Source organism: Orycteropus afer, unplaced genomic scaffold (genome assembly GCF_000298275.1).
Source record: "Orycteropus afer afer isolate SDZICR_OR568_19922 unplaced genomic scaffold, OryAfe1.0 scaffold00171, whole genome shotgun sequence".
Lineage (NCBI taxonomy): Eukaryota > Metazoa > Chordata > Mammalia > Tubulidentata > Orycteropodidae > Orycteropus > Orycteropus afer.
Window position 1 is genome coordinate 6957812 of NW_006921758.1, and position 11103 is coordinate 6968914.

Genomic DNA, 11103 nt, shown 5'->3' on the forward strand with positions numbered 1-11103 from the left:
GTGGTTTCCAGCCAAACAAAAGACAGGCATATGAGTTGAACATTTACCTCAAGTAGATACACTCCTTGGAGAGAACAATCATGGGAGAAAGAATGGCTGCTTATGCACAAGGAGACAGCTCAGGGGCAGGAGTGTATGGAGGGATGGACACTGGGAAGAGGTAACTATGGGGAGGAAGTGAGAGGGGAGCTATTGCATTGTGGTAAACCGTGGTCAATGACATGAGACAAAGTATATGTGAACTGCTGTATGGAAAGTGAATTTGCTCTGTAAATCTTCACCCAAGTCACAATTAAAAAAAAAATTCTTTTCCAAATTTCATGGAGTAGCTAATTTTTAATACACTTTTTATCCCACACTTGCAACTGTAACTGGTATTAAAATTTATTTTGTTCCCACTTTCTCCCTTACTACTAATAGTCTCTCATTATCTCATAACAATGTCCTCCTGAGGGTGTATTTTAAAATTCCCTAGCCCTAAGTAACACCTAAACTTCATCCACATCTCTAAGACAGAGCCTCACTCTAACTACACTTAGGAAACCCCTTGAGATGCTTTCTTAATGTGATGTCACTGATCTGTATTAAAGGATCATGTAAAAATTGATTTATAAAGCTAGAAGTTTTATTCACTTTAAGGATGCTTGGACAACCTGTTACATTTCATGTAATGGTTGTAAACAGAAGTCCAGTCCATAAATTTTATCCTGCGACTGGTTAGAAAGTCAGGGGAGAGAACAGAGAGGTATAGACTTGAACAGCTTTTTAACAAAAAGCTTTATTTCTCTTTCCTTTCTCTCCCAGTAGTTAAATATGAAGAATATAAAATATGAAAAGGAAGGAAGGGGAGGGAGAGAAAAAGGAAGGAAGGAAGAAAGGGGGACTGAGAGTGATAAAAAAGAAAAGTATACAGTGACAGAATTTCTGGGCTGTTGAAGTGGGGCAGGAGCTCGTATGGTTGTAGAACACCTTTTGGATGCTGAAGATTTGGTTAGCATAGAAGTTAATAAAATTGTAAGAAAATTCATTATAGAATTTACTGGTGGAAATTGTCTCTAGAGTTATCCCCATCTTGGCATGGCTTGCTCAACCGTATTATTCCTGATGGAGTATTGCTAGTGAGAAGCCTTCACTCAGCTTTGAACAAGCTGCCAGTAACAGCCCAGAGTGGGCTGAGGACACCTACTGGTAGTTGCCCTTGCTGTGCTGTGGGAATCCTTGTTTAGCAAGTACATAAAATTAATGGTCCTTGAGGCACCAGAGGCTCTGTGGGATAAAAAACGTTGCAAACTGCTCCCATAAAGATTTCAGCATCGGAAACCCTATGGGGCAGTTCTAGTCTGTCATAATGTCATCATGGGTTGGAATTGATTGATGGTACACAAAACAACAACAGGCAGCCCCCTACTTAGTCTTCATCTTCTAGACAATTTAGCAAGGGTTCTTCTCACTTTCCTCTGTTTTGCAAAGATCAGAGATGGCCACTTTGTCCTTGGTAGAGTTCTCCTCTAAAAACATCTGAGTTTGGTGCCTTTTTTCGTGCATTATTTCCTTAATTACTTTTTTCTATTTTTTCTTCAAACAATGAACTATTTAAGCTTTCTTGTGTAAATTTCAGCAAACTGTATTTGATTAGGAAATCCTACATGTCCTATAGGTTTTCAATCTGTTTTTTCATAAAGGACTACAAAGGACTCTTAAAATTTTTTAAAATTGAGTCTGTTTCAATGGTTATTTCTCCTTTGTCATTTCTTGTTTTGCATTTTGATAAAAAAAATTTATATTTATATTTGCCCTCTTAAGTTATATATTGGTTTATAGGTTTTAGTAATTTTTTATAAAAAGAATTTTGATTTTTACTTTAGATTTACCATTTTTCCTCATTTCATTAATTTCTGCTTTTATTATGATTTATTTGTGATACCTTTTAGTTTCCTTTATTATTTTTTAGTGTGTTAAATTCATTTATTTCCATACTTTCTTTTTAAATACTTAAGGTTATGACTTTTCTTTTGATGACTTCTGTAAATATATCACACAGATTCTAACAATGTTTATCTTTTAAGAAATTATTTAGAATTGATTTTTATATTAACTTTCACAAAAGAGTTGCATAACAAGAGTGTTTTTTAATTTCCAGGTAGAAAGGCCACATTCTTTTGCTTTGCTGTTTTGTTTGCTATTAATTCCTACTTTTATGACTATTCTCTTACTGAGATGACATGTATTCTCCATTATTAGAGTATACTCTCCAATATACATTTATGAGAACTACCTTACTGATTAAGTCACTTAAATGCTCTATGTTCTTTCGAGTATTTGCATTTAACCTGTCTTACTGAGAATAGAATTTAAAAGTCTATTATTAGTGTATTTATATCTATTTCTCCTTGCATTTCCTATAATCTCTTCTATCTATTATATCATTGTAAATTGTGACCTTTAGTATCTAAAAATGTCCTTTTATCACATTATTGCTTTGGGGTTTGATTTTTACTCTTTCTGGTATCAGTACTCTTGCTTTCTTATTGTTTCCATTTGTCTGGTATAACTATCATTTTGCTTTAGATGTCTCTCCTATATACAATTTACTGTTGGATCTTGCTTTGTAAGCCAAATTGAAAATCTGTTCCATATAATAGATGTATTAAACCCATTCACATTAATTGATAAGACTGATATATATTTGGCCTCAATTGTGACTTAACATTTTATATCATAGTTATTATGTGTATACTGTCTTCCTTCCTATGTTTTTTCTGTGGTGTTTTATTTTTAAATTTCTGTTATAATTTATAAAAAAGTTAACATTTTGTTTGAGTTCCACTCCTCAGAAGGAGGACTGAGCAATCTACTTCCGTAGAGATACCACCTCAGAAACCCAAGGAGGGGTGGCTATGAGTTGAAACCGACTTGTTGGCAGTGAGTTTGGTTTGTTTTATTTGTATGCATATTTTTATAACTCTTGTTTCTGTATTTACTATCTGTCAGTTTTTAATGGTTTCTTTAACTCCAATCTTTTGCCTACTTAAAAATCAGTGGAATTTCTACTTTCCTTTTCTCTCTGTTCTCCAACAATTTCAAATTAAATTAGGTATTTATTTCTACTTCATCAAAACATATTATATCTATATGTTATTCTATAATTCTCATCCTCATCTTCTTTTTCCCCCTTAAAACGACTTAAATATATTAATTTATCACTGCCAGTCCTTTCTCCTAAGTTTATCCTACATGTCTTAGTTGAAATAAAAGCCATCCTCTAACAGACTTTTCAAGTATGTTGTTGTTGTTTGCCGTCGAGTCGGCCCCGACTCATAGCGACCCCTCCTTGGGTTTCCGAGGCAGTATCACTACGGAAGTAGGATTGCCCAACCTTCCTTCTGAGGAGTGGCTGGTGGGTTTTCAAGTATAGCTCATTAGTAAAATATTCCCAGAGTCCTGCAATGTCCAAACTCTTTTCTGATATCCTTGCTATTTGAAGAACTTAACTGGATATAAAACTCGGTTCACACTTGGAGTTTCTTGACAATGCTTTTCATCCCTACCGTGGATTAAACTGTGTCCCCCAAATATATGTGTCAGCTTGGCTGGGCCATGATTCTCAGTGTCTTGACAGTAATTTTTGTAGTTATGTAATGAATCATCCCTTATGATATGATATCATATGATTAGACAATTAATTATAAAGGGATTAGGGTGGGATGCAAAATCTTAACTTAGGTCCTAATTTGATGTAAGGGAAGTTTCCTGGGGTGTGACCTGCATCATCTTTTATTTTACAAGAGATAAAAGACAAGACAAGTGAGCAGAGGAGGAGGACCTGATTACCACTGAGAAAGTATAGGAAGTAGGGCATATTCTTTGAGAACCCAGGACCCCTGTGTTGAGAACCTCTTAGATTTAGGGGAATACTGATACCAAGATACATGTAGATCTCCAAGGAACACAGGCCTCCATATGTTGAAAGGAGACAAGGACCTTCCTTAGGAACCAACAGAGAGCCTTTCCTTAGAGCTAGTGCTCTGAGTTCAAACTCCTAGCCTCCTAAACTGAGATAATAAATATTTGTTAAAGCCGTGACTTGCGCTATTTCTGTTATAGCAGCACTAGATAATTAACAAAACTGCCTTACTTTCTATGTTGCTTTTGAGAAGTCTGATGCCAGTCTAATTCCCTTTTCCTTCTCCCCATCCCCCACGCCAGAAAGCCATGAAGATTTTTCTACCATGAAAGTGAATAATTTTCTAGGATATGCCTCAGAGTTGATTGTTCCAGGTCAATTTTCTCAAGTAGTTGTTAAGTTCTTTCAATATAAAATTCAATTCTTATGTTTCCAGAAAGTTTCCTTGAATTATGATTTAAAATATTTTGTTTTTCTTCAAGAACCCCAATTATACACAGCATGAATCTTTTTTGCTTGTCTTCCATTTCAACGACTTTCACCCTAGCTGTTATTTATTTATTTCATTTTCACTGTCTGGGTTGTTTTTCTGCTTTTCTTCAATGTCACCTGTTATATTTTCATTCAAATATATTCTCACTTAAGCACCTTGTAATTTAGTCTTTATTTCTGATTTTTTCTTTTTTTTCTTCCATTCCTTTCCCAAGTACAAGTAATTTTAATGTTATGTCTCTCTAGTTTCATCCATTTTTGTTCTTAATTTTTGAATTCTGATTCAAGATGCTTATTAATATCCTTAAATGCTTGTTTTAGGGATATTTAAGGTTAAAGGTGTGTTACCTTTTTCTGCTTTAAGGTTTTTAGAATCTTTTATAGTATTTTTCTCCTAGGATGGACTTTCTATTTCTGCAAGTAATTTTATCTCATTCTATCTCCTATCTTCTGGGTACCATTTGCAGACACCACCTAGCTTTCCATAAAAATTTGCCACAACGTTTAAGAGAAAGTGCTGCTTAAAATTTTTTTTTTTTTCAATAAAAAAAGATGCTTATTTTTGTTCAGATGAAATTTGAAGTTTGTAGTGTTTTTATTTTTTTTGTCTTCTACTAATACCATGAACATAGGATTTGAATGGTTCATTCTTTTCTTTTCAACCTCTATTACTAGGGTGGAAGTATGAATTTCTGGAGAGATTTTTATCTAGACTGCCAGCATTAGTTTACCAGAAGTCCCCTAAATAAATAATTTTGAATGAGTAAAAGCATTCAATGATGACTTTACTTAGATGTGGAAAGTAAAAAATCTTACAACATCCAGCACATTTCAGATTTTACAAAATCTCCTGGTACAAGAATTATAGGAATTAGCATATATTAATTGAAAATTATAAAAATGTGGGTTATTTTATTAAGAAAAATAAGTTCCTCAAAGGAAAAGTGTTCAAAGTGTTAAATCTTATTTATTAGCCTGCGTTACATTCTAATGCAAATAAATTTGTCTTTCTTTTTATCCAAAGCTTAAACTAGGCCTAAAATACTCCTATTCTTTGTTAGTGCTCCTATAGTAGAAATACAACATGAGTGGCTTTTACAAACAAAAATTTATTTCCTCACAGTTTAGGACGCTGTTGTTGTTATTGTTATGTGCCATTGAGTCGGACGCAACTCATAGCTACCCCTCCCTTGGGTTTCCAAAGTGGTATTTCTACAGAAGTAGATTGCCCAACTTTCCTTCCGAAGAGTGTCAGCTTTCTGGTTAGCAGTCAAGTGCCTGCCTTAGGCACTATGCTACCAGAGCTCCTGTTTAGGAGGCTAGCAGTCCAAATTCAAGATGCCAGCTTTACGGGAAGGCTTTCTTCCCTGATGAGCTCTGGAGGAAGGTCTTTGTCTCTTCAGAGCTTCTGCTTATGGATGATATTCATGTGACTTGACATGTTTCTTCTCCCATCTCTACTCCCCCTTGCTTGTTTCATCTCTTTTTTTTACATCTCAAGAGAGATTGACTCAAGATATGACCCACACTAATTCTGCCTTATTACATAATAAAGACAACCCATTCCCAAATGGGATTATAACCACAGGTTTAGAGGTTAGAATTTACAACACCTTTTTGGGGGACATAACTCAATCCATAACAGTTAAATTCTTAAGAACGTATAAAAACACTTTTAGAAATTTAGTAGAACAATATTTACCCTATTTGAGCTGAATATTTTTATAAGACATTAAAATAATCCTTCAGTGCTTAGGACCCCACTTCATGTTCTGTAACTAAAAAGGATCAGCCATCATTGTAAAGTAACTTGGCCATAGCATTCGATCCACATTTGCAGCAAATTTTCACCCATATTGAAAACCAGATGGAATATTAAACAATTTTTTTAAGATCCAGCAGCTGTCTTCTTTTGGTGTTCACATTGTTAGAGTTAAACTCCATAGCTTGTCTGTGTTTCCTAGTTAAGTAAGAGACTAAGAAATCAGATTTTTCTGTTTTTTCCTCATTTCCTTTCTAAAATGTTCTTAAAACATTAACCGGCTTGAGAGTAAACCAAACAGTGGAAAATCCCATCCAACATAGCCTTGCAGCTATACAATAGCTAACTTCATTTCACTACACGGTATTAAAAAAACAAAACCAAACTCACTGCCATTGAGTCAATCCTGACTCAAAGTGACCCCCATTGGGTTTCCAAGGCAGTAAATCTTTACAGAAGCAGACTGCCCCCATCTTCCTTCCGTGGAGCAGCTGGTGAGTTTGAACAGAGAACCTTCTGGTTAGCAGTCAAAAACCTTAGGCACTGTACCACTAGATCTCCACACTACATGGTATACTCACAAAATATTTTACTACATAGTTTGTACACAAACTGAGAATAAAGGGCATTGAATTGTCCTCCTATATAACTTATTGCTCATTAGAAGACCATCCCAAAAGATTTGACAACTAAACTTTACCAGTCAGTAAGACCTACATATGGTTCGTCTCTTTCTGATATGCACAAATTCAGGCCCTTTAAAAGAAATAGATGGGAAATCTCAATTTAATGTCCTCATTTCAGAAGACAACTGGTAAAACAAATGGCAGAATACAAAGTAATTCCAGCTCTTTATCACTATGATTCTTTCAGAATTAAACACTTAGACCATATGATTTTAAAATACATCCATGAAAAAGCACAAAACAGAAATGCCATGCAAATTTTCCTGGAATTCAAGCTAGACTTACGGAGATGGAATTAGTCTGGGCCTTAATAAAATCAGGTAGTGTAAAGATCGATCTTTCTCATACAAAATTAAGGTATGTCCAAATCTCTCTGGTGCTTGCTGGTACTCAAATGGAAACTGTTTTACAATTAGAGTATTTGAAGAGAATAAAACAGGCTGAATGTTCAGCTGGATAACAATTTTTCATTTAATGTCACATACTTGACCAATTTTCTTAACGTTCATTTCAATACTAGGAGGCAAGAACAGCTGTAGATTAAACAGACCTACAAAACCCTCAGATTCAATTTCACTGTGAAATGTAGTCAGATATTCAGTTGCAGAAAGACATTAACCATTCTGACTCCTAGCTCAGCCCAAAGACTCAACAAGGGTAGTGTTTCAAAAGGACAGTGGAGGGAATTAAGGGACTGAATGGGAGAAGGTAGAGATAGAAAGGAAAAGCCACAGGTTGTAGGGACCTTAAATCACCACTTTGAATGAACCTGATGACTTACTCATGGGGAGAACAGAAGTAGACCATAAATACAAACCTTACCAGCCTGACCTTCCTACATAATTATTGCCACAACATAATTAATGTGATATTTAATTATGACTTTCCTGGAGCAAGAGAAATATCAAGTGTTTACAAAAGTTCATTGATTTCAAATAAAATGAAAAATTACACCATAGTTCAGCCTTAAGTACCAGTCATAAAAGTCAGACATAATAAAACTAAAGAAAATGTAAGCCCGATGTCCCAAAATTATTTCCAAAGAGTTCCTATGGAGTGTCTTCAATCAATGAAGTATAGCATTCTCTTGAAAGACTTAGCTGGACAAGAACATTAACCTTTTTCTCACAATGCTGTCCAATGCTACCGGTCTGAGAAAGGTTAAAGATCCTGGGACAAACTTTTAAACAATTAGAATGCTGTCCCTCTAGAGTTCCAGGGAAAATCAGAGATCAGGATATCCAGAGGAAATAAAGATTTAATCATTAAGATTTTATTATACACTCAAAGGCAAACCAAGATGAATTATGAAATAGAAAAAGCTTATCTTCTGGGCCTTTATACTTCTCTCCCTTTCCTCCTAACAAAACGAGACAGAGAGGCTCTTGGGTATGGAACAGAGTACTGGATTTAGAGACAGAAAAACACTTTGTCACTTTCTAACCATGCATCAAAGACCAAGTTACTTAATCTTCTCACTGCATTATAAAGTTATAATTCAAGAAAGGACATAAAACTTATTTAGTCTGAACTCTGACTTTTCACCAGCACTGTACTACTCACTACAGTCCAAGAGATAATCTCTACTCTTGCCTTAGTTGTGGGTTTGGGGAAGGGTGCTTGCATGTATGTCTGAAACAAAGATACGTTTTGCAACAGAGTTAGAGAAAAATTGCATAGCCATGTGGTAATAGACGTGAAAAGCAAACAGTAATTTCTATATTATAATTTGAAGAAATTCAGAACTCATGCAAAGTGAATTTAGAGAGTAAAGTTTCAAACAAGAAAGTGAGTTTCCTTCCTTCAGGGAGAGTCCTGCCTCTTCCTATAAAATAAAATAAACAAACCCCTTGCCTTTAAGTAGATTCCAAGGACAAAGTAGAACTGCCCCCATGGGGTTTACATGGCCATAAGTCTTTACAGAAGCAGACTGCCTCATCTTTCCCTCACAGATTGTCTGGAATTTGCCAACCTTTCGGTGAGCAGATGAGCATTTGAGCACTGAGCCACCAGAGCTCCTTTACTTCTCCCTGTTGTTGTGGTTGATATGTGCCATCGAGTTCTCCCTACTGCCTAGTAAATCTCATCCTCAGAGTGTTGTTCTGCAGAGCCAATCCCACTCCCCAGATGCTACCAAAGTCCTTAAGGGGGGTTCGTACCTAGTGTTCACATGCATAAGTATTAAACTTAAATAGATCACTCATGCAGTCTAAAAAGCTATCACACCCCTAAGAAATAAATTTCTAATTGTAAAACTTCAGAAAAGATTACAAAGCCTTGGGAGCTCATGAAATTAGAGTATGTATGTATGGTCAGGATGCCTCTCGTATTATACCCTAGGGGTAATTAAATGCCTTTATTTGTCACAAGACCAGTTTTGAGGGGGATATATAGCCTGAAAACTCTTCAAAGAAAGGTCAATTTCACCTAGGCAGCTATTTTTTCATTGCTCATGTCAAGTTTATCTAAATTACAAATTATTTTTCTCTTTCCAAAACACCTAATACAGTGCCTTACACAAATTTATGTGCTTGCCAAGTATTTGCAAATGGGTTTTTAGCCCTAAGATTTTCAAATAAATTGGAACAAAAACTAATTCTACTTCTAACTATTAAACTAGGAGCTCTGATAGCCTAGTGTCTAAGGCATTTAACTGCTAACCAGAAGGCTCGCAGTTCAAACCCACCAGCCACTCCTCAGAAGGAGGATTGGGCAACGGGCAATTTACTTCCACAGTGATACCACCTCAGAAACCCAAGGAGGGGTCACTAAGAGTCAGATCTGACTTGATGGCAGTGAGTGTTTTAGCTATTAAACTAAGATGAAGCATTATGGATGCAACCCTAAGTTCCTACAGAGCTACCTCAAATTTTATTTAAGTGCTATTTCTCAAAATGGTGGTAGCAGTAATTCAAACTTTGAAATTACCATATTGAGTCTGGTCCCACAAAACATGAAATAGCTTCAATGCATAAGGACAATGGTTGTACCACAGTGGTTTGAAATAGTGCTTCGGGTTTAGATGGGCCTGCCTTCAAACCTCGGTTCTCTCCTTTAGTGATTATATTCCTTTGGGAGGAAATTATCTAACTTCTGCAAACAAAAGTTCCTTTATTTATAAAATACAACTATACATACTCATTTGTAGGAACTCTGGTAGCTTAGTGTTTAAGGCACTTGACTGCTAACCAGAAGGATGGCAGTTCAAACCCACCAGGCACTCCTTGGAAGGAAGATGGGGCAATCTATTTCTGTAGTGATACTGCCTCGGAAACCCAAGGAGGGGTCACTATGAGTCAGGTCTGATTTGATGGCACATAACAACAACAACTCATTTGTATGTGCACATCAAAGTCTTTCCTAATTTACCACATGTGCACTTTCAGATATTCAAAACTCCTATGCTCATTATGGACTATGTATCATTGAAGTTTGTGTTCAGGAATTTACAAAATGAATTCACAAAAGGCTAATCTCAAAAATTAACCTAAGGAATCACTGATTGACGTTTTAATGCATTCAAATAGCAATTCCTACCATGGGGTTATACAACTAGAAATGGTAGTCAGAAATTTCTCATAAGACTCAAGTTGAGAGGGTTCTGGCAAGATGGCAGACTAGGCAGAAAGACTACACAGACCCTCTTCAACAAAGAAAAGGGAAACCAATTAACACAGACACAGAAGATAATCTTGGACTCCTGAGCCTTGAAGGGAAGGATACAGAAGTAGTCTAAACCCCAACTAGCAGAAGAATTTGCGTGAAAATACCAAAAAAAGGAGACAGATGGAGCTGCAGTCTGGCAGCGATCCTGAGCGACCCTGACGGCACAGACAGCTTGGAGATTCCCGAGTGGTGGTAGGACCTAAGAATTAACCTAAAAATCATCCTGCTAGCCAGGGACTGCACGGAGGACTGTGCACAGTGGTTGGGGAACAAACAGAGAAGGTGAAGAGAAAGGTGGGCTGAGCTGTGGACTTTTGCCAGTCCGGAGGGTGCCTCCATTTTGAAGATTTAAAAAGCGGCTTGACTATTTTGCATATTCAAAGAGACAGCGCTCTTGCAGATTTCTGGAGCTTAAGAACATGTTCTGATTTCCAGCAACCGCAAGGACACTCGGGGCCTGCAAGACTGAAAAGGTACAACATTCTACTTGTTACTACACCCTACACACGCTTGGGAAATGGAGGTGTGGCCATCCCCACTCCCACCTACCTTCTGGGCCCACAGGAACACCATCACAGTCTGTGTGCTCAGAC